The sequence below is a fragment of the Leucopleurus acutus genome (genome assembly GCF_964270905.1).
Source record: "Leucopleurus acutus genome assembly, chromosome: 1".
Taxonomy (NCBI): Eukaryota; Metazoa; Chordata; class Mammalia; order Artiodactyla; family Delphinidae; genus Leucopleurus; species Leucopleurus acutus.
In genome coordinates, this window is record NC_139142.1 from 158,918,067 (window position 1) to 158,943,279 (window position 25,213).

The window sequence follows — 25,213 nt, forward strand, 5'->3', positions numbered from 1 at the left end:
GTGAAAATAGTTAAAACAAGAAGAGAAAAATATCATTGACTCCAAACCATTCATTTTATATAAGAGAAAATTAATAACCCTAGAATCAAGTGGGACTGATATTAACACTGCTATCACAAAAGACTGGTCCTATTTCAGAGTATGGGATTTCATATAGCCATCATCTTCATCATCACATAGCACTTAATAATTTCCTGGGCTGAACAAAATGATTGTGAACAATCCTGGAATGAAAAGAGGTATCAACACTTGCAAATGATCAGAGAGAGCAAAGAATTGGCAGGATCACTAGTGGATGGTGAGGTCTACGGGAAAGTTGGAATACATAAATCACTCACCCTAGCCATGTACTCCTTTGCATATACCACTATAGTGGTCCTTACCAGGCTGGGTCAAGACAGAGATATATTATCCTTATTTTTACACCTCTCAACCTACCCTCCAAAGGCCAAAAAAAATAAGACACAGGGAGAATTATTTTCTTAAAATAGATTCTGGCCACTTCAAGCACTAAATATTAGAAAAGAACCAAATACTTGACATAGTATTCATATCTGGAAACAGGCTTCTTACCACAAATACTGCAAAATTTAAAAAAATATAACCACTGGAAACAAAAGGATTCAAACTGACAGCAAGTATTTCTGATGTTTCCTTGAAAAGCCATCTCCATCACAGCAAAGATAAATCAGTTTCGTTTGCTCGAGATATGAAATGTGTGAGTACTGTAAATGGTCAAATTTATGAGAAGTGTAGCCTCTCAATAAATTTAAAGGAGCAAAAAATTTTAAGTAGAATAGACTCAGCAGGCTATATAACAAGTCACATTCAAGACAGTTACTTCATAACATCTGCTGATATATAACCACAATAATCTACAACAATTACTTTCTCATATCAATTCCTATTAACTCCAATTCTTTTAACAAATCAGTAAGATGCATATTATTTTGCCTACCTTACATATGAGGAAATTGAACCTATTCAAAGGACATTTATTTGGAAGCTACTATATCAGGCAAAATATGAAGTGCTAGAGGAATGAAGAACAAGACATATCTTGTCATAGAATTTTGTAGGGTATTGATAGAAATGGAGGAACAAAGATAAAATACACGAAAACAACTGTATTTCTAAATTAAAAATTTGATGTGTTGTGGTATAAACAAGTGTTTGAGAGAAATAATTGTGACCGATTACTTGATCATAACTCTTAATGCAAACAACAAATACACAGCAAAAATTAAAGAAGTTGTACTTATGGTACCAAAGAGTTTGCAAGAGCATAAGGAACTACCAGGATAGATAATAAGAAAAAAGAAGAAAGAAAGGAAAGGAAAGGAAAGAAGAGAGGAGAAAATAAAATAAATAAAAAGGAAAATGGTAACCAAGGGTGGTACCTGAAAATGGGTGTTACTTTTGCATGATTTTCATCTCCATTATTCTGTAAAACTGTTAAAACAAAACTAAAAGATCAACTTTCTTATAGATGGAAAACAAAATAAGTCAACCAAAGGGTAGATTTTACATTAGATTAGACACAGTCATAGGGAATGTGTAAGCCAGAAAATAAATTAGAAGAAATCAACTAGAATGGTGCACACAAAACCCCTACAAAGATGCAAAACTTGGAAAACTGTGAAGAGATATAGCACATGCAGTGACATCTAGCCTTTTAAAAAAATTGAAGTCCCTGAAGAAAAGAAAATAAGTAATGGTGCACCACTCTTTTCCTTAACAAAACAAAGCCATTGATCTACAAATTAAAGAAACACAATGACACGCAAATTAGATTTTTAAAAAAAGCTCAGCTAGATACATCACAGTGAGAATGCTGAATACTAAGTCAAAGAGATAATCTGAAAAGTACCAGAGAATGTCCTTTTTTTTTTTTTAAAGGACAGATTACATTTATTGAAGCAGCAGAATTACAGCTGACATTTCAAAAGCAGCAAGAGTAGTGAGAAAAGACTGGAATAATACATTCAATGATATCTTCAATATATCAATAAAAGAAAATCATAACTAAATTAGAATACTACATTCAGGAAAAAACACTTTAAAGTGAAGTTGAAATAAAGACATTTGAAACAAATGAAAATATAAGTGAAGTAGACTGTACTAAAATCTTGTTAAGGAAAGTACCTCTGACCAAAAAAAAAAAAAAAAAAAAGTGTAGTCCTGTTTTAAATGATAGGATGATACTAGTGATGCAGAACAAAACAAGAGAAATGAGGTGGGTGTAAATCTAAATGGAAATTGCTGGTATAAGACAACAATAAGAGATAGCCTCATCCACCAGAAGGCAGAGAGCAGAAGCAAGAAGTACAATCCTACAGCCTGTGAAACAAAAACCATATTCACAGAAAGATGGACAAGATGAAAAGGCAGAGGGCTATGTACCAGATGAAGGAACAAGATAAAACCCAAGAAAAACAACTAAATGAAGTGGAGATAGGCAACATTCCAGAAAAAGAATTCAGAATAATGATAGTGAAGATGATCCAGGACCTCAGAAAAAGAATGGAGGCAAAGATAGAGGAGATGCAAGAAATGTGTAACAAAGACCAAGAAAAAGTAGAGAACAAACACTATAAGAATTAAAGAACAAACAGAGATAAAAAATACAATAACTGAAATGAAAAATACACTGGAAAGAATCAATAGCAGAATAACTGAGGCAGAAGAACGGATAAGTGACCTGGAAGACAGAATGGTGGATTTCACTGCTGCAGAACAGAATAAAGACAAAGAATGAAAAGAAATGAAGACAGCCTAAGAGACCACTGCGATCACATTAAATGTAATGGCATTTGCATTAAAGGGATCCCAGAAGGAGAAGAGACAGAGAAAGGACCTGAGAAAATATTTGAAGAGATTATAGTTAAAAATTCCCTAACATGGTAAAGGAAATAGCCACCCAAGACCAGGAAGTGCAAAGAGTCCCAGGCAGGATAAACCCAAGGAGAAACAAGCCGAGACACATAGTAATCAAATTGACAAAAATTAAAGACAAAGAAAAATTATTGAAAGCAACAAGGTAAAAATGCCAAATAACATACAAGGGAACTTGCATAAAGTTAACGGCTGATTTCTTAGCAGGAACTCTACAAGCCAAAAGGGAGAGGCATGATATATTTAAAGTGATGAAAGGGAAGAACCTACAACCAAGATTACACTACCTGGCAAGGATCTCATTCAGATTTGATGGAGAAATCAAAAGCTCTACAGATAAGCAAAAGCTAAGAGAATTCAGCACACAAAACCAGCTCTACAACAAATGCTAAAGGAACTTCTCTAAGTGGGAAACACAAGAGAAGAAAAGGATCTACAAAAATAAACTGATAACAATTAAGAAAATGGTAATATGAACATACATATCGATAATTACCTTGAAAGTGAATGGATTAAATGCTCCAACCAAAAGACAGAGCCTCGCTGAATGGATACAAAAACAAGACCCATATATATGCTGTCTACAAGAGACCCACTTCAGACCTAGGGACACATACACACTGAAAGTGAGGGGATGGAAAAAGATATTCCATGCAAATGGAAATCAAAAGAAAGCTGGAATAACAATACTCATATCAGATAAAATAGCCGTTAAAATAAAGACTGTTACAAGAGACAAGGAAGGACACTACATAATGATGAAGGGATCAATACAAGAAGAAGATATAACAATTATAAATATATATGCACTCAACTTAGGAGCACCTCAATACATAAGGCAAATGCTAACAGCCATAAAAGAAGAAATCAAAGTAACACAATAATAGTGGGGAAATTTAACACCTCACTTACACCAACGGACAGATCATCCATATAGAAAATTAATAAGGAAAAACAAGCTTTAAGTGACACATTAGACCAGAGAGATTTAATTGATATTCTTAGGACTTTCCATCCAAAATCAGCAGATTACACTTTCTGCTCAAGGGTACACGGAACATTATCCAGGATACATCACATCTTGGGTCACAAATCAAGCTTCAGTAAATTTAAGAAAATTGAAATCATATCAAGCATCTTTTCTGACCACAGTGCTATGAGATTAGAAATCAATTACAGGGAAAGAAATGTAAAAAACACAAACACATGGAGGCTAAACAGTACATTACTATATAACCAAGAGATCACTGAAGAAATCAAAAAGGAAATCAAAAACTACCTAGAGACAATTGAGAACTAAAACACGATGATCCAAAACCTATGGGATGCAGGAAAAACAGTTCTAAGAGGGATGGTTTTAGCAATACAAGCCTACCTCAAAACACAAGAAAAATCTCAAATAAACAATCTACCCTTACACCTAAAGGAACTAGAGAAAGAAGAACAAAAAACCCCCCAAAGTTAGCAGAGGAAAAGGAATCATAAAGATTAGAGCAGAAATAAATGAAATAGAAACCAAGAAAACAATAACAAAGATCAATAACTCTAAAAGCTGGTTCTTTGAGAAGATAAACAAAATTGATAAACCATTAACCAGAACCATCAAGAAAAAGAGGGAGAGGACTAAAATCAATAATATTAGAAATGAAAAAGGAGAAGTTACAACAGACACCGCAGAAATACAAAGCATCCTAAGAGACTACTACAAGCAACTCTATGCCAATAAAATGGACAACCTGGAAGAAATGGACAAATTCTTAGAAACGTATAACCTTTCAAGATTGAACCAGGAAGAAATAGAAAATATGAACAGACCAATCACAAATAATGCAATTGAAACTGTGATTAAAAATCTTCCAACAAACAAAAGTCTATGACCAGATGGCTTAACAGTAGAATTCTTTCAAACATTTAGAGAAGAGCTAACACCCATCCTTCTCAAACTCTTTCAAAAAATTGCAGAGGAAGGTATACTCTCAAATTCATTCTATGAGACCACCATCACCCTGATACCAAAACCAGAAAAAGATACTATAAAAAAAGAAAATTATAGACCAATATCACTGATGAATATAGATGCAAAAATCCTCAACAAAATACTAGCAAACAGAATCCAACAACACATTGAAAGGATCATACACCATGATCAAGTGGGATTTATTCAAGGGATGCAAGCATTCTTCAATATACACAAATCAATCAATGTGGTTCACCATATTAACAAATTGAAGGAGAAAAACCATATGATCATCTGAATAGATGCAGAAAACTTTTGACAGATTTCAACACCCATTTATGATAAAAACTCTCCAGAAAGTGGGCATAGAGGGAACCTACCTCAATAAAATAAAGGCCATATAAAACAAATCCACAGCAAACATCATTCTCAATGGTGAAAAAATGAAAGCATTTCCTCTAAGAACAGGAACAAGACAAGGATGTCCACTCTCACCACTATTATTCAACATAGTTTGGAAGTCCTACTCATGGTAATCAGAGGAGAAAAAGAAATAAAAGGATACAAAATTATTGCACAGAAATCACTTGCATTCCTATACACTAATGATGAAAATTCTGACAGAGAAATTAAGGAAACATTCCCATTTACCATTGCAACAAAAAGAACAAAATACCTTGGAATAAACCTACCTAGGGAGACAGTAGACCTGTATGCAGAAAACTATAAGACACTGATGAAAGAAATTAAAGTTGATACAAACAGATGGAGAGATATACCATGTTCTTGGATTGGAAGAATCAGTATTGTGAAAATGACTATACTGCCCAAAACAATCTACAGATTCAATGCAATCCCTATCAACTTACCAATGACATTTTTTGCAGAACTAGAACACAAAATTTTAAAATTTGTATGGAGACACAAAAGACCCCAAATAGGCAAAGCATCTTGAGGGAAAAGAACTGAGCTGGAGGAATCAGACTCTCTGACTTTAGGCTATACTAGAAAGCTATAGTAATCACGACAATATGGTACTGGCACAGAAGCAGAAATATTGATCAATGGAACAGGATAGAAAGCCCAGAGATAAACCCATGCACGTATGGTCAACTAATCTATGACAAAGGAGGCAAGGATATACAATGGAGAAAAGATAGTCTCTTCAATAAGTGGTGCTGGGAAAACTGGACAGCTATGTGTAAAAGAATGAAATTAGAACATTCCCTAACACCATACATAAACTCAAAATGGATTAAAGATCTAAATGTAAGACTGGACACTATAAAACTTTTAGAGGAAAACATAGGAAGAACACTCTGACATAAATCACAGCAAGATCTTTTTTGGTCCACCTCCTAGAGTAATGGAAATAAAAACAAAAATAAACAAATGGGACCTAATGAAACTTAAAATCTTTTGCAAAGCAAAGGAAACTACAAACAAGACGAAAAGACAACCCTCAGAATGGGAGAAAATATTTTCAAAAGAATCATCAGACAAAGGATTAATATCCAAAATATATAAAAAAGCTCATGCAGCTCAATATTAAAAAACAAACAACCCAATCCAAAAATGGGCAGAAGACCTAAATAGACATTTCTCCATAGAAGACATACAGATGGCCAAGAGGCACATGAAAAGCTGCTCAACATCCCTAATTATTAGAGAAATGCAAATCAAAACTACAGTGAGGTATCACCTCATGCCAGTTAGAATGGACATTGTCAGAAAATCTACAAACAACAAATGCTGGAGAGGGTGTGGAGAAGAGGGAACCCTCTTGCACTGTTGGTGGGAATGTAAATTGATACAGCTGCTATGGAGAACAGTATGGACGTTCCTTAAAAATCTAAAAATAGAATTATCATATGACTCAGGAATCCCACTACTGGGCACATACTCAGAGAAAACCATATTACAAAAAGACACAGCTACCCCAATATTCATTGCAGCACTATTTACAATAGCCAGCTTATGGAAGCAACCTAAATGTCCATTGACAGACAAATGGATAAAGAAGCTGTGGTACATATATACAATGGAGTATTACTCAGCTGTAAAATGGAATGATATTGGGTAATTTGTAGAGACATGGATGGATCTAGAGACTGTCATACAGAGTGAAGTAAGTCAGAAAGAGAAAAACAAATATTGTATATTAATGCATATATGTGGAACCTAGAAAAATGGTACACATGAACCAGTTTGCAGGGCAGAAATAGAGACACATATGTAGAGAACAAGTGTATTGACACCAAGGGGGGAAAGTGGCAAGGTGGTGGTGGTGGTGTGCTGAATTGGGAGATTGGGATTGACATATACACACTAATATGTATGAAATGGGTAACTAATAAGAACCTGCTGTATAAAAAAATAAAATTCAAACCAAAAATTAGGTACCACACACACACATAAAAGACAACAATAATGTCAGAATATGTTTGCGATTTTATCTTTTTTTTTTTTTTAAACATCTTTATTGGAGTATAATTGCTTTACAATGGTATGTTAGTTTCAGCTTCACAACAAAATGAATCAGTTATATATATACATATATTCCCATATCTCTTCCCGCTTGCGTCTCCCTCCCTCCCACCCTCCCTATCCCACCCCTCCAGGCGGTCACAAAGCACCGAGCTGATCTCCCTGTGCTATGCGGCTGCTTCCCACTAGCTATCTACCTTACGTTTGGTAGTGTATATATGTCCATGCCTCTTTATCGCTTTGTCACCGTTTACCCTTCCCCCTCCCCATAGCCTCAAGTCCATTCTCTAGTAAGTCTGTGTCTTTATTCCTGTTTCACCCCTAGGTTTTTCATGACATTTTTTTTTTTAAATTCCATATATATGTGTTAGCATACGGTATTTGTCTCTCTCTTTCTGACTTACTTCACTCTGTATGACAGACTCTAGGTCTATCCACCTCATTACAAATAGCTCAATTTCGTCTCTTTTTATGGCTGAGTAATATTCCATTGTATATATGTGCCACATCTTCTTTATCCATTCATCCGATGATGGACACTTAGGTTGTTTCCATCTCTGGGCTATTGTAAATAGAGCTGCAATGAACATTTTGGTACATGACTCTTTTTGAATTATGGTTTTCTCAGGGTATATGCCCAGTAGTGGGATTGCTGGGTCATATGGTAGTTCTATTTGTAGCTTTTTAAGGAACCTCCATACTGTTCTCCACAGTGGCTGTATCAATTTACATTCCCACCAACAGTGTAAGAGGGTTCCCTTTTCTCCACACCCTCTCCAGCATTTATTGTTTCTAGATTTTTTGATGATGGCCATTCTGACTGGTGTGAGATGATATCTCATTGTAGTTTTGATTTGCATTTCTCTCATGATTAGTGATGTTGAGCATTCTTTCATGTGTTTGTTGGCACTCTGTATATCTTCTTTGGAGAAATGTCTATTTAGGTCTTCTGCCCATTTTTGGATTGGGTTGTTTGTTTTTTTGTTATTAAGCTGCATGAGCTGCTTATAAATTTTGGAGATCAATCCTTTGTCAGTTGCTTCATTTGCAAATATTTTCTCCCATTCTGAGGGTTGTCTTTTGGTCTTCTTTATGGTTTCCTTTGCTGCGCAAAAGCTTTTAAGTTTCATTAGGTCCCATTTGTTTACTCTTGTTTTTATTTCCATTTCTCTAGGAGGTGGGTCAAAAAGGACCTTGCTGTGATTTATGTCATAGAGTGTTCTGCCTATGTTTTCCTCTAAGAGTTTGATAGTTTCTGGCCTTACATTTAGGTCTTTAATCCATTTTGAGCTTATTTTTGTGTACGGTGTTAGGGAGTGATCTAATTTCATACTTTTACATGTAGCTGTCCAGTTTTCCCAGCACCACTTATTGAATAGGCTGTCCTTTCTCCACTGTACATTTCTGCCTCCTTTGTCAAAGATAAGGTGACCATATGTGCGTGGGTTTATCTCTGGGCTTTCTATCCTGTTCCATTGATCTATCTTTCTGTTTTTGTGCCAGTACCATACCGTCTTGATAACTGTAGCTTTGTAGTATAGTCTGAAGTCAGGGAGCCTGATTCCTCCAGTTCCTTCTTTCGTTCTCAAGATTGCTTTGGCTATTCGGGGTCTTTTGTGTTTCCATACAAATTGTGAAATTTTTTGTTCTAGTTCTGTGAAAAATGCCAGTGGTAGTTTGATAGGGATTGCATTGAATCTATAGATTGCTTTGGGTAGTAGAGTCATTTTCACAATGTTGATTCTTCCAATCCAAGAACATGGTATATCTCTCCATCTATTTGTATCATCTTTAATTTCTTTCATCAGTGTCTTATAATTTTCTGCATACAGATCTTTTGTCTCCTTAGGTAGGTTTATTCCTAGATATTTTATTCTTTTTGTTGCAATGGTAAATGGGAGTGTTTTCTTGATTTCACTTTCAGATTTTTCATCATTAGTATATAGGAATGCCAGAGATTTCTGTGCATTAATTTTGTATCCTGCCACTTTACCAAATTCATTGATTAGCTCTAGTAGTTTTCTGGTAGCATCTTTAGAGTTCTCTATGTATAGGATCATGTCATCTGCAAACAGTGACAGCTTTACTTCTTCTTTTCCGATTTGGATTCCTTTTATTTCCTTTTCTTCTCTGATTGCTGTGGCTAAAACTTCCAAAACTATGTTGAATAAGAGTGGTGAGAGTGGGCAACCTTGTCTTGTTCCTGATCTTAGTGGAAATGCTTTCAGTTTTTCACCATTGAGGATGATGTTTGCTGTGGGCTTGTCATATATGGCCTTTATTATGTTGAGGAAAGTTCCCTCTATGCCTACTTTCTGCAGGGTTTTTATCATAAATGTGTGTTGAATTTTGTCAAAAGCTTTCTCTGCATCTATTGAGATGATCATATGGTTTTTCTCCTTCAGTTTGTTAATATGGTTTATCACATTGATAGATTTGCATATATTGAAGAATCCTTGCATTCCTGGAATAAACCCCACTTGATCATGGTGTATGATCTTTTTAATGTGCTGTTGGATTCTGTTTGCTAGTATTTTGTTGAGGATTTTTGCATCTATGTTCATCAGTGATATTGGCCTGTAGTTTTCTTTCTTTGTGACATCCTTGTCTGGTTTTGGTATCAAGGTGATGGTGGCCTCGTAGAAGGAGTTTGGGAGTGTTCCTCCCTCTGCTATATTTTGGAAGAGTTTGAGAAGGATAGGTGTTAGCTCTTCTCTAAATGTTTGATAGAATTCGCCTGTGAAGCCATCTGGTCCTGGGCTTTTGTTTGTTGGAAGATTTTTAATCACAGTTTCAATTTCAGTGCTTGTGATTGGTCTGTTCATATTTTCTATTTCTTCCTGATTCAGTCTTGGCAGGTTGTGCCTTTCTAAGAATTTGTCCATTTCTTCCAGATTGTCCATTTTATTGGCATAGAGTTGCTTGTAGTAATCTCTCATGATCTCTTTTATTTCTGCAGTGTCAGTTGTTACCTCTCCTTTTTCATTTCTAATTCTATTGATTTGGGTCTTCTCCCTTGTTTTCTTGATGAGTCTGGCTAGTGGTTTATCTATTTTGTTTATCTTCTCAAAGAACCAGCTTTTAGTTTTATTGATCTTTGCTATTGTTTCCTTCATTTCTTTTTCATTTATTTCTGATCTGATTTTTATGATTTCTTTCCTTCTGCTAGCTTTGGGGTTTTTTTGTTCTTCTTTCTCTAATTGCTTGAGGTGCAAGGTTAGGTTGTTTATTCGAGATGCTTCCTGCTTCTTAAGGTGGGCTTGTATTGCTATAAACTTCCCCCTTAGAACTGCTTTTGCTGCATCCCACAGGTTTTGGGTCGTTGTGTCTCCATTGTCATTTGTTTCTAGGTATTTTTTGATTTCATCTTTGATTTCTTCAGTGATATCTTCATTATTAAGTAGTGTATTGTTTAGCCTCCATGTGTTTGTATTTTTTACAGATCTTTTCCTGTAATTGATATCTAGTCTCATGGCGTTGTGGTCAGAAAAGATACTTGATACAATTTCAATTTTCTTAAATTTACCAAGGCTTGATTTGTGACCCAAGATATGATCTATCCTGGAGAATGTTCCATGAGCACTTGAGAAAAATGTGTATTCTGTTGTTTTTGGATGGAATGTCCTATAAATATCAATTAACTCCATCTCGTTTAATGTATCATTTAAAGCTTGTGTTTCCTTATTTATTTTCATTTTGGATGATCTGTCCATTGGTGAAAGTGGGGTGTTAAAGTCCCCTACTATGAATGTGTTACTGTCGATTTCCCCTTTTATGGTTGTCAGTATTTGCCTTATGTATTGAGGTGCACCTATGTTGGGTGCGTAAATATTTACAATTGTTATATCTTCCTCTTGGATTGATCCCTTGATCATTATGTAGTGTCCTTCTTTGTCTCTTCTAATAGTCTTTGTTTTAAAGTCTATTTTGTCTGATATGAGAATTGCTACTCCAGCTTTCTTTTGGTTTCCACTTGCATGAAATACCTTTTTCCATCCCCTTACTTTCAGTCTGTATGTGTCTCTAGGTCTGAAGTGGGTCTCTTGTAGACAGCAAATATATGGGTCTTGTTTTTGTATCCATTCAGCCAATCTGTGTCTTTTGGTGGGAGCATTTAGTCCATTTACATTTAAGGTAATTATCGATATGTGTGTTCCTATTCCCATTTTCTTCATTGTTTTGGGTTTGTTATTGTAGGTCCTTTCCTTCTTTTGTGTTTCTTGCCTAGAGAAGTTCCTTTAGCAGTTGTTGTAGAGGTGGTTTGGTGGTGCTGAACTCTCTCAGCTTTTGCTTGTCTGTAAAGGTTTTAATTTCTCCATCAAATCTGAATGAGATCCTTGCTGGGTAGAGTAATCTTGGTTGCAGGTTTTTCTCCTTCAACACTTTCAATATGTCCTGCCACTCCCTTCTGGCTTGCAGAGTTTCTGCTGAAAGATCAGCTGTTAACCTTATGGGGATTCCCTTGTGTGTTATTTGTTGTTTTTCCCTTGCTGCTTTTAATATGTTTTCTTTGTATTTAATTTTTGACAGTTTGATTAATATGTGTCTTGGCGTATTTCTCCTTGGATTTATCCTGTATGGGACTCTCTGTGCTTCCTGGACTTGATTAACTATTTCCTTTCCCATATTAGGGAAGTTTTCAACTATAATCTCTTCAAATATTTTCTCAGTCCCTTTCTTTTTCTCTTCTTCTTCTGGAACCCCTATAATTCGAATGTTGGTGCGTTTAATGTTGTCCCAGAGGTCTCTGAGACTGTCCTCAGTTCTTTTCATTCTTTTTTCTTTATTCTGCTCTGCAGTAGTTATTTCCACTATTTTATCTTCCAGGTCACTTATCCGTTCTTCTGCCTCAGTTATTCTGCTATTGATCCCATCTAGAGTACTTTTAATTTCATTTATTGTGTTGTTCATCGTTGCTTGTTTCATCTTTAGTTCTTCTAGGTCCTTGTTAACTGATTCTTGCAATTTGTCCATTCTATTGTCCATTCTATCTCCAAGATTTCGGATCAACCTTACTATCATTATTCTGAATTCTTTTTCAGGTAGACTGCCTATTTCCTCTTCATTTGTTAGGTCTGGTGGGTTTTTATCTTGCTCCTTCATCTGCTGTGTGTTTTTCTGTCTTTTCATTTTGCTTATCTTACTGTGTTTGGGGTCTCCTTTTTTTTTTTTTTGCAGGCTGAAGGTTCGTAGTTCCTGTTGTTTTTTGAGTCTGTCCCCAGTGGCTAAGGTTGGTTCAGTGGGTTGTGTAGGCTTCCTGGTGGAGGGTACTAGTGCCTGTGTTCTGGTGTATGAGGCTGGATCTTGTCTTTCTGGTGGGCAGATCCACGTCTGGTGGTGTGTTTTGGGGTGTCTGTAGACTTATTATGATTTTGGGCAGCCTCTCTGCTAATGGGTGGGGTTGTGTTCCTGTCTTGCTAGTTGTTTGGCATAGGATGTCCAGCACTGTAGCTTGCTGGTCGTTGAGTGAAGCTGGGTGCTGGCGTTGAGATGGAGATCTCTCGGAGATTTTTGCTGTTTGATATTATGTGCAGCTGGGAGGCCTCTTGTGGACCAGTGTCCTGAAGTTGGCTCTCCCACCTCAGAGGCACAGCACTGAGTCCTGGCTGCAGCACCAAGAGCCTTTCATCCACAGGGCTCCTTAATTTGGGATGATTCGTTGTCTATTCAGGTATTCCACAGATGCAGGGTATATCAAGTTGATTGTGGAGCTTTAATCCGCTGCTTCTGAGGCTGCTGGAAGAGATTTCCCTTTCTCTTCTTTGTTCTCACAGCTCCCAGGGGCTCAGCTTTGGATTTGGCCCCGCCTGTGCGTGTAGGTCGCCGGAGGGCGTCTGTTCTTTGCTCAGACAGGACGGGGTTAAAGGAGCCGCTGATTCGGAGGCTCTGGCTCACCCAGGCCGGGGGGTAGGGAGGGTCACGGAGTGCAGGGCGGGCCTGCAGCGGCAGAGGCCGGCGTGACGCTGCAGCCTGAGGCGCGCCGTGCGCTCTCCCGGGGGAGCCGTCCCCGGATCCCGGGACCCCGGCAGCGGCGGGCTGCACAGGCTCCCCGGAAGGGCGTGTGGCTAGTGACCTGCGCTCGCACACAGGCCTCCTGGCGGCGGCAGCAGCGGCCTTAGCGTCCCATGTCCGTCTCTGGGCTCCGCACTCTTAGCCGCGGCTCGCGCCCGTCTCCGGAGCTCTCCCAAGCAGCGTTCCCAATCCCCCCTCCTCGTGCACCAGGAAACAAAGAGGGACGTAAAAGTCTCTTGCCTCTTCGGCAGGTCCAGACGCCTCCCCAGACTCTCTCCCGGCCAGCCGCGGCGCACCAACGCCCTGCAGGCTGTGTTCACGCCGCCAACCTCAGTCCTCTCCCGGCGCTCCGACAAAAGCCGGAGCCTCAGCTCCCAGTCCCGCCCGCCCCGGCGGGCGAGCAGACAAGCCTCTCGGCTGGTGAGTGCCGGTCGGCCCGATCCTCTGCGCTGGAATCTCTCCGCTTTGCCCTCCGCACCCCTGTTGCTGTGCTCTCCTCCGCGGCTCCCAAGCTCCCCCACTCCGCCTCCCGAAGTCTCCACCCGCGAAGGGGCTCCTAGTGTGTGGACACTTTTCCTCCTTCACAGCTCTCTCCCGCTGGTGCAGGACCCGTCCCTATTCTTTTGTCTCTGTTTAGTTTTTTCTTTTGCCCTAACCAGGTACGTGGGGGGTTCCTTGCCTTTTGGGAGGTCTGAGGTCTTCTGCCAGCGTTCAGTAGGTGCTCCGTAGGAGTTGTTCCACGCGTAGATGTATTTCTGGTGTATCTGTGGAGAGGAAGGTGATCTCCGCGTCTTACTCTTCCGCCATCTTCCCGGAACTCTCCCGATTTTATCTTATATTACTCTGATTAAATGAACATTTTTTACTTATGGTTATCACCATTCATATTGCTTTTCTGAGAAATGCCTGATCATGACTTTTGCCCATTTTTCTATTTGGTCATTTATCTTTTTTGTGATTTGCCATTTATTTATCTTAAATAGATTATATTATTTTTACTTGTTTCATGCTCGTTTGATAAAAGATCTCTTATTTTCACAAAGTTAAATATGTCAGTCTTTTTATTATAGTTAAAATTTTTACTTTCATGTTTAAGAATTCTTCTTTATGTCGAGGCTAAGAAGCAAAATTTGATTTTGTTTTAATTTGTTCCATTAGATAGGAGGGGTTCAGGATGAATCTAGGTTTCTGGTTTGGATAACTGGATAACTGGATGCAAGGTAATTCCATCCACAGAGAAAGAACACACTAAGTGAAGACCATATTTTAGGAAAGGCAAGGACGATTATAAACTTAGCTTTGGTCATGTTTGGTTTAAAGTGCATTTGAGCCTTGTATGGTTGATACATCAAGAGAGATTGGTTATATGAATCTGGTGCCCATAGGAGATATCAGAGGTAGAGGTGCTACTTATGAATTACTTGTGTGATGGTGGTAAATGAAGCTATAAATATGAATAATCTCACTTAAGAAGAGAGTAGAGCAGTGACTCCCAACTTGAGGAGATTTTGTCCCTCCATCCCTCCCCCACTTCCCAGGATACTTAACAATGTCTGGAGACATTTTTGGTTGCCATGACTGGGGGGATGCATCTAGACTATAGAGGTCAGGTATTGTGCTCAACAAAGCACAACACACAATATAGATAGTCCCTTCTCTCCCTTCTAAAATAAATTATCCAGCCTCAAATATCAATAGTGCCAAAGTTGAGAAATTTGGGGGAAGAGAAAAGAGGGCCTTGGCCAAATATTGTGCAGCGCTTTGTGGTTGTATAGCAGAATGCAAACTTTCAAATGACACCTAGAAGGAGTAGTCAGTGATTGAGGAGGAAAACCAAGAGTATTAAATCATGGAAGTCAAGAGGAAAATGTTATCAATGGTGTCAAATGCCACTGAGTTCATCTAAGTTGAGGAATACAAAGTATCATTTAGAGAAACAGAATGAAAATGAAGGTTTTTGGTGATGCTGTTCTGTGGAATTATGAGGGCAAGAGAGGAGCAGAAGTCAGATTAGAGTCTGTTGAAGAGTGAGTGGGAGATAATGAAATGAAGTTAACAAGAATAGGTAGCGTTTTCAAGATATTTGTCTGTGAATGAAAGAAGAAAGAGAAGGTATGGCGTGGAGTGAGATTCATTTTTCAAGGGAGAGATTTATGGATATTTAAAAGTCAATAAAGTAGACCCAAAGGAGAAAGGGAGAAATGGATGAGTGATCCTGATAGTACATGAATGAAGATGATGTGTGAGAATTCAAGGCTTGGGGGAAAAGATGACTTTAGGCAGAAGAAGAATGGCTCCCCTAGTGTAACAAGGGAGAAGGAAGGTAGAATGTGTGTATATGCAGTTGTAAGTGTACAGGTTAAAGATGAAGACTTCCAATCTAACAGCTTCAATTTTTACTCTAAAGTAGGAGGCAAGTTCAATTGCTGAGAACTTGAGAAATAGTGTGGAGTGAGATATCCAGACTGAAGATAGCTTGAAGTATACATTGTGTTTAATAGAAGAGTTGGATGATCAGAGAAGTGTAACAAGGTCATGCATCTTTCTGTCTTCTCTCTCTCTCTCTCTCTCTCTCTCTCTCTCTCATCTCTCAGTTTACCAACCTGGAGCACAAATACCTAATACCCAAGTGATATTTGAGTTCCCTCTTAAACATCAACTATAGATGTTTATGACACACAGGACATTATACAGAGGACCTTTCAGTAGAACATTTGTTCTTTGTCTGTTTGTTTTTTCTTCTATTTTAGGACCACATCTCCACACTAAATTTCTAACCTATTTTACAGTGATCAGGAATATGTTCATGCAAATTCTACCTAAACCCTCTCTTTCAGGCTCTCACTACTTCATAAATTACCTGACAAGAATAAGAATATACTTTTTCAAAAATTCTCTGCTCATTTATACTCCTCAGCAACCAATGGTGTTCTCATGGTCACCACTGAATTATAAGTTTAGTGAGGTCAGGATTGACCTCAGTTCTGATTCCTTTCAACTACAATCTGTGTGAATGAAACTGAGGCACTTAATTAAACCTGAGCCTTTGTTGATTCATCATTAAATGGATATTGTGACAATTGTCTTTCACAGGGATTGTGAAGATTAACTGCCTGTACATTTGAAGTGATCATACTTCCTGGTTCAGGCTAGTTGTCTTGGTGTGATTATTAACCATGTCTCCTTACATTCCTTTCCCTCCCTCTTTTCACCTAAGTGTCACCCCTTAGGCTCAGTGGTATGTTTATAAATGTTTAGCAGTCGACTCTCCAGGGAGGTAAAAAACTGATTTGCCAATTAACATGGTGAAAATACTCCCACTGTGATCAATTTCAAACTACCAATATGTTTAACTCACAAAGTTCCTGAAAATATATTGGCTCTTATGAGCATGTAAGAGCTGGCTCCAGCCACTACTGAGAATGGTTCTCAATCTTGGCTACACATTGTAAAAACGTATGTAGCTTTAAATATAGCAGATCCCATCCTCAGAGATTCTAATGTACAGGTCTTGCATGAGGCCTCAGTATTAGGATTTTTTAAAGCTTCCCTGATGATTCTGACATACAGCCAATGTTGAGAAACATATCCTGTATCTACCCAGACTTCAATAAGTGATCAATAAATGGTGGTCATTTTCATTGTATGGGATATTCCTGTGATAATTTTCTTTTCAATTACTCTCTATTCTTTAAAAACAATTGTTTTTAATTTATTTGTTTTATTTATTTATTTTTGGCTGCATTGGATCTTCATTGTGGTATGCGGGCTTCTCATTGTGGTGGCTTCTCTTGTTACAGAGCACAGGCTGTAGGCACACGGGCTTCAGTAGTTGTGGCTCACAGGCTCGGTAGTTGTGGTGCACCAGCTTAGTTGCTCTGCGGCATGTGGGATCTTCCCAGACCAGGGCTTGAACCTGTGTCCCCTGCATTGGCAGGCAGATTGGCAACCACTGCACCACCAGGGAAGTCCACTATCTCTTCTTTTGCTCAGACTTTGATGTAAATGTTAATTTGTAAATTGAAAAGACTACTTGGAAACAGAATTCTGAAAGACTAGTTGATTTCCATTTCAGGTTTTTCTTCCTGGATTATTCCCTATCCTAAAACAAATTTGTTCTTCTTTCATGTGTTATGTTAGTCCCCTATTCTCACTATCCCTCCTTTTCTTACTTTTTAACATTACCCATTCTGCAACTCTCCCCTTGGATGTCTTTCATAGAACTTGTAATATGAGAGCAAGAAAGAAAAAAATATGAAGGTGACCCAGATGAATAGCAGGGTCATGACTGGGATAAGGCACAATGGAGAGTCCATGCCATGGGTACTGAGGGTGAGAAGAAAGCAGTAATTCAACCACAAGCAAGAGAAGGCAAACCACCCTAATGAACTGAGGCCAACTGAAGGGGACAGGGACACCTTGTAATTGAACAGGAAACTTTTGGATATTTAAGAGGATCTAAGCTAGGTGTTAGAAAATGTCTATTGAAAGAAAGAAGAGAGAAGGCAGTCAATGTTTTGCTGACCAGCTCACTGAGGAGAAGTCACAATAAATTCTAAGATAAAAGATTTTCATTTTAAAATACTTAAAACTCCCTTTCTTCACTTTAGAGATAGACAATTTATTATGGTGAATTAGTCCCCACAACATTTTTTCCTTAAGCTTTATAAATTACTTTCCTAGTGGAGACATATTGTCTATAAAGTTTTCTGGATATTTCCATAAAATACAGATTTTAGGAAAAAAACGATAAAAGCAGAATACCTTGAAGGTTGGATATATGAGGTCAACAACCCAAGGTTTGGGATATTTCACATCCCAGGCAGCCAGGGAACCAGCAACATCAATATCACCTGTGAACTAGTTAGAGATGCAAATTCTAGAGCCCCACCTTAGACGTACTGAATAGAATTTTTAAGGAAGAATCTGCATTTTACCTAAACCTTCAGGGGATTCTGGTACATGCTAAAGTTGGAGAAATGCAACTTTACACAGTTACAGTGCCTTAGGAGACTTCTCTAAAGATCTCTTCATTCAATTGTGAACTACTGACATATTTTAGGCAACCACTTACCTGGTTTTCTGAGCCATACTAAGTTATTCCCATCCAGGATAAAGGTATCTCATAGGTAGAAAGCTGTGACATTTGATGCTCTTAAACAAAGAGAAATACTGAGTTATCAGTGTCCTTCCCCCAAAGGCCTGATACTAACTTCTGTCATATTTAGATCTCTACTGCCTTGTCATGGCAACCAAGATATTATTTAAAAACTTCAACCTAGCTTTGCAAACATAAAAAAAACAAAGATATAAATTCTTGAGAAACTTTCTGTGGTATAAACAAGGGAGCCTGGTTTATATCAATAATCAGTATAGGAAAAAACAAGATAAGACAATGACATTTATTATTTATCAGAAATTGGTGATTTAGTTCATTGATTTTGTAATTCAATCTTCCCCACAACATTTGGAGTAGGTATTATTGTTCCCATTGAGCAGGTTAAAAAGTTGAGGTTATGCATAGAGTAATTGGCAGAGCCAAGATGAAAACCCAAGTTGTTCTCTTTCAATGAAACATAATGACTTCATATAGCCCCAGTTAAATTAATACATGAGGCTTTTGAGGGAGAAGCAATTCCAGCTATCGAAACATTGACTCCAGAGTTTAAAAACTGAGTGTGTTTTCATTCTTCTGTTATTCTTCCTTTGTAATGCTGAACACAGCAGGAACCACAAATTATTTCTAATATGGTCTCCACTCTCAAGCAACAAGTGTTGGTTTAAAATGAACTAGAAGACAATACAAAGTAATTGAAACAAGTTCCCAAATGTGTGACACAGATGCAAAGGACTTGGGAAATCTGGAAAGGAGAAAGAGGTCAGTGTGGCCTAAAGGCCTTGAGGCAGGATTTGTGGAGGAAGTAGGAATAAGACAGGGTTTTGGAGCTAAGAAATATTTAGACAGCTGGAGGAAGGCAGGCCCTGAGAGCTACTTCTTGGCTAAGCAGATTTGTAATACAGCAGATCTTGTTCAATCTGGAGATGATGAGATTAGGTGATTATTTCCTTCCTTCCAAGGGGAATTTATTGAAAGGTGGACTCCTGCAACTTCTCAGGATGCAAGATACTGCACAGGTTCCACTTGGACCATTAACAACACACAAGTTAATTCTCTGAGTAGAGAGGTGAGTTAAGATTGTTCAGTGACCATCTTTTGAAAGGAGTCAGAATTACATTTCTTTTGATTCATGTTTCATTCTTAACAGAAATGTAATGTTAGGAAATCTAACACATTCTGTTTTTCAGTATCAAGTGGATGTCTTCTAGCTGGATCTATTTATCTGTTTTATTTAAAATTTTCCTGCATACCTATGTTATTCTCAGGATAGAAAAATATAGTACAAAGAGCAAGGTCTTTGAAGTCAGGTAGAATTAATAGTAGTCACTGCCATTGACTTTAACTTCTAGTCTGCTAGACACCATGCTGAGTGGAAACTGAGGCTGCAAAGGGTAAGACACTTGTCCCAGAGCACGCAGTGGCAATTCCAGGTTCAAACAGGCTTACTTAAAATCCCTTAACCACTATTCTAACTTCTCAGCATGATTCCAGACATCAACGTTGGGTGAGCTTAGGCAAGTAAGTCAACTAAGCTTCAGTTTTATCATCTGGTTGGTGAAGACACACGAAACCTTCTCAAATGACTCTGAGGATCATGTGAGAAAATATGGGCAAAGCCCCTCATCCAGTTACCTGCTTACAGATACTTAGTGAGGGAGCATCTAATTCTCACGGCATCGTCACCTTCTCCTGCACAGACCAGACAACTAGTTTACCCAGTTGATGCCATCAGAGAATGGCATCTTCTTTGCTTCCAAACTTAGTGGCCCAGAAATAAAAGAAAGGTTGCTCTGACGTGTTATTGCCTTGATTTTATTTTACCTCAGGGAGTAAAAAGAATGACTATCCATTATGGTAATATCAAATGGGGGGGGGATACATTTCCTATGAACTTCCATTTCTCTTAGATTCTCAGGATTTCAAGATTTATTCCTAAAATGTGAGCTTTGATATTTTATCAGCCCTTCACACACTTACTCATCAAGGGTCTCTAAAGAACATTCCTCACCAGGAGTTAAGTTATTTTTTAAAAAACTCTATTGCTAATTTTTCTACTGTGGGATATAGAAAAGAAAAAGTCCAGTTCTTTTTTCTTTTTAGAGCAGCTGTGTCCCTACACCACTGGCAGCTGCTTTCCAAATTGCCCAGCCATTAAGTAATTATTTCCTCATCATAAGAGCAGCTGGGAGAGATAGCCTCCCTCCCTAATACAACCCCCACTTCCTTCTGCTTCCACCTCCACCCTGCCTTGAGATGGGTCAGGCCTATAGAAGTATAGTATTGGTTTTCTTCTTATAATTGAAGGTTGTGACTAAGCATGCTGATTGCTTATTATTTTTCAACAGCCCTTAAAGGCACTGAAGGGATGACTTAGCAGTGTGAGATGCTAGATCTGGAAGCAAAAGGATATATTATCTAGGACACTTCCTTTCTTTTATTGGAAAGGAACTTAAGTTCAGAGAAGTGGTTCATTCAAGGTCCTACTTAGCAAGTGGCAGAGCTGAGTCTTGGATTCAAGTCTTAACATTTCATTGGAGTGTTTTCTCCACTACTCCATGGAAATGGGTGTGGACCACGAACTTGTTTCACCTTCCTAATAGACATCTACTCTCTGATGTCAGAAGAAATATATACAATGAGTGATGTTTTCTCTTTTTGTAGAAAGGAGGAGGATAATGTTGAGATTTTCCAATCTGCATACACTTTTTTTGGATAATTGACTTATAACATTGTTAGTTTCTGGTATACAACATAATGGTTTGATATTTGTGTACACTATGAAATGATCACCACAACAAACCTAATTAATATCCATCACCACATATAGTTACAATTTTTTTCTTACAATAAGAACTTTTAAGATTTACTCTCTCAGCAACTTTCAAATATACAATACAATATTGTTGACTACAGTCACAATGCTGTACATTACATTGCCATGATTTATTTATTTTATAACTAGAAGCTTATACCTTTTGACCACTTTCACTCATTTTGCTCACTCCCTTCTCCCCACCTCTGGCAACTACCAATCTGTTCTCTGTATCTATGATTCATTTTGTTATTGTTGTTTTTTTTTAATTTCACATGTAAGTGAGATCATATAGTATTTGTCTTTCTCCGATGTACTTCATTTAGCACAATAACCTCAAATATATCCACGTCATCCCAAAGAGGATTTTCTTCCTCTTTATGGCTCAATAATATTCCATGGAATATTATATATATTATATACACATATTTATCTATCTATCATCTATCTATCTATCTATACCACATTTTCTTTATTCATCTGTCCATTGATGGGCAGTTAGGATGTTTCCATATATTGGCTATTGTGAATAATGCTGCAATAAATATGGGAGTACAGATATCTTTTTGAGTTAGTGTTTTTTGTTGGTTTGTTTTTGTTTTTTTTTTTTTTTTGCGGTACGCGGGCCTCTCACTGTTGTGGCCTCTCCTGTTGCGGAGCACAGGCTCCGGACACGCAGGCTCAGTGGCCATGGCTCACGGGCCCAGCTGCTCCATGGCATATGGGATCCTCCTGGACTGGGGCACGAACCCATGTCCCCTGTATCGACAGGCGGACTCTCAACCACTGCGCCACCAGGGAAGCCCTGAGTTAGTATTTTAATTTCCCTCAGATTAAATACCCAGAAGTGAAATTGCTGGATAATATGGTAGTTTCATTTTTAACTTTTCACTTGTACTCAAAGGTATCATTAATATCCATATCATCAGCTCACCCCCAAACCCAGTCAAAGTCAAGTAAAGTTCACATTTTACAGGTAAACAGAAAACTTTAGAACATTCTTCCAACCACTTCCAACAACTACTAGCTGCCTGTATTTGGAGTTCAATCAACTTTAATTTCCTCCGCTACCAATCCCTTTTTATCTCAATATTTTTACTTCCAAACTCCTTCAAAATAGTGATTTCTCAATGTATGCCAAATATTTCTCATAAAACTGGAAATAATTTACTAAATAATTTTAAAAATTAGTGATTTCTCCCTTGGATGCCTTTCACATTGGTCTGATCCAGGGTCCATAGTATGTAGTCCACAGAGCCATGGCATGTATTCTAAGGATCCAGGAGTGGGGACGGCACTTGTTTAGAATGCAGATTCAGGGGCAGAGTCAAGGTGGTGGTGTGGGAAGATGCGGAGTTCATGTCTCCCCACAACTAGGGCACCTGATGGTGGGGGACCTCAACACCCAAGGACATGGGAGGAGCCCTCAAGTGAACTGGTAGGAGGTGGTGGGACTCAGCGGGGGGAGAAGAAATGGAGGCAGGACAGGACCAGCAGCCATGAGGGGTGGCTGAGAGTGGGGAGGGGTTCTCATGCCTAGAGGGACCCTCAGGGGCTCATATCAGAGGGGAGCATGCCCAGCGTTTCCCTTACCCAATCGGGCAGGGAAGTCTGCCTGGCTCTCAGGCCAGGTCTTACATCCACAGAGGCCCCCTCCAGGCCGTGCTGGTCCTGGGGGCATAGGAGGGAGGCCAGGGGAGCGCAAGAGAGGCATGTGGGAAGGGCCCTCCAGGACCAGAGGAGTGGGAGAGGAGCACAGGGCATTGGCCCCACCCAGTTGAGCCTGGAAAACCTACTGAGCTCCCTGGCTGGGTCTCCTGCCCTCCAAGGCCACCCTTGCATTGGTCCTGGGGGCATAGGAGGGAGGCAGAGGGAGAGCAGGAGAAGCAGGTGGGAAGGGTCCTCCAGGACTGGAGGAGCAAGAGAGGAATGGAGGATGTTTGCCTCTCCCACTCAAGCCTGGGAAGCCTGCTGGGCTCCCAGGTGGGGTCTTCCACCCTCTGAGAACAGAGGCAGGAGGTATTCCAGGGCCCCTTCTGTTCCGTTGAGCCTCAGCCCCAATCCCCACACCTCCCAGGGCCTTTTCCAGCCCTGTGGGTCCTAAGCATAGGCCCCACCCACCACCCAAACCCCATCCCTGCTTAGGCCCCACCCTCCACAGCCAAGGCCTTTTCTACCTTTCTGTTTTTGTCTCCTCCTCTTTTTTACTATTGTCATTCTGTTTTACCTTCCAGTTGTTGTTTCATCTACATTTTTATTTTTATATTCTTTCTAACATACCTGTTAATTTCCTAGTCTAATTTTATTTTTTACTTTGTTATTGTTCTCCTTTATTTTTTTTGCCACCCTGCATGGCTTGCAGGATCTTGGCTCACAAGCCAGGGGTCAGGCTTCAGCCTGTGGTGGGAGCTCTGAGTCTGAACCACTGGACTAACAGAGAACCTCAGACCCCAGGGAATATTCATTGGAGTGAGGTCTCCCAAGGTCCTCATCTTGGCACCAAGACCCAGCTCTACTCAACAGCCTACAAACTCCAGTGTTGGAAGCCTCAGGCCAAACAACCAGTAAATCAGGAAAACAATCCCACTCATAAAAAAAAAAAAAGAGAGATGTCAAAAAATACGTCACAATGAAGGACCAAGGTAAAAACCTACAAGACCAAATAAATGAAGAGGAAATAGACAACCTACCTGAAAAAGAATTCAGAGTAATGATAGTAAAGATGATCCAGAATCTCGGAAATAGAATGGAGGCACAGATTGAGAAAATACAAGAAATGTTTAACAAAGATCTAGAAGTATGAAAGAACAAACAAACAGAGGTGAACAACACAATAACTGAAATGAAAAATACACTAGAAGGAATCAATAACAGAATAACTGAGGTAGAAGAATGAATAAGTGAGCTGGAAGACAAAATGGTGGAAATAACTGCCTAGGAGCAGAATAAAGAAAAAAAGAATGAGAAAAATTGAAGACAATCTCAGAGACTAAACTCACCAATGTTCGAATTATAGGGGTCCCAGAAGAAGAAGAGAAAAAGAAAGGGCCTGAGAAAATATTTGAAGAGACGATAGTGTAAAACTTCTCTAACATGGGAAAGGTAATAGTCACCCAAGTCCAAGAAGTACAGAGAGTCCCATACAGGATAAATCCTAGGAGAAACACACCAAGACACATATTAATCAAACTAACAAAAATTAAATTCAAAAAAAAAAAATTAAAAGCAGCAAGGGAAACAAAAAATAACATACAATGGAATTCCCATAAGGCTATCAGCTGATTTTTCAGCAGAAACTCTGCAGACCAGAAGGATGTGGCAGGATATACTTAAAGTGACAAAAGAGAAAAACCTACAACCAAGATTGCTCTACCCAGAAAGGATCTCATTCAATTTTGATGGAGAAATCAAAAGCTTTTCAGACAAGCAAAAGCTAAGAGAATTGAGCACCACCAAAACAGCTTTACAACAAATGCTAAAGAAAATTCTCTAAGTGAGAAACACAAGAGAAGAAAAAGACCCACAAAAACAAACCTAAAACAATTAAGAAAATAGTAATAGGAAGGTACATATCAATAATAACCTTGAATGTAAATGGATTAAATGCCCCAACCAAAAGACACAGACTGGATACATGGATACAAAAACAAGACTCATATATATGCTGGCTACAAGAGGCCCACTTCAGACCTACGGACACATACAGACTGAAAGTGAGGGGATGGTAAAAGATATTCCACGCAAAAGGAAATCAAAATAAATCTGGAGTAGCAATACTTATATCAGATAAAATAGACTTTAAAATAAAGACTGTTACAAGAGATAAGGAAGGACACTACATAATGATCAAGGGATCAATCCAAGAAGAAGATATAACAATTATAAATGTTTATGCACCCAACATAGGAGCACCTCAATAAATAAGACAAAT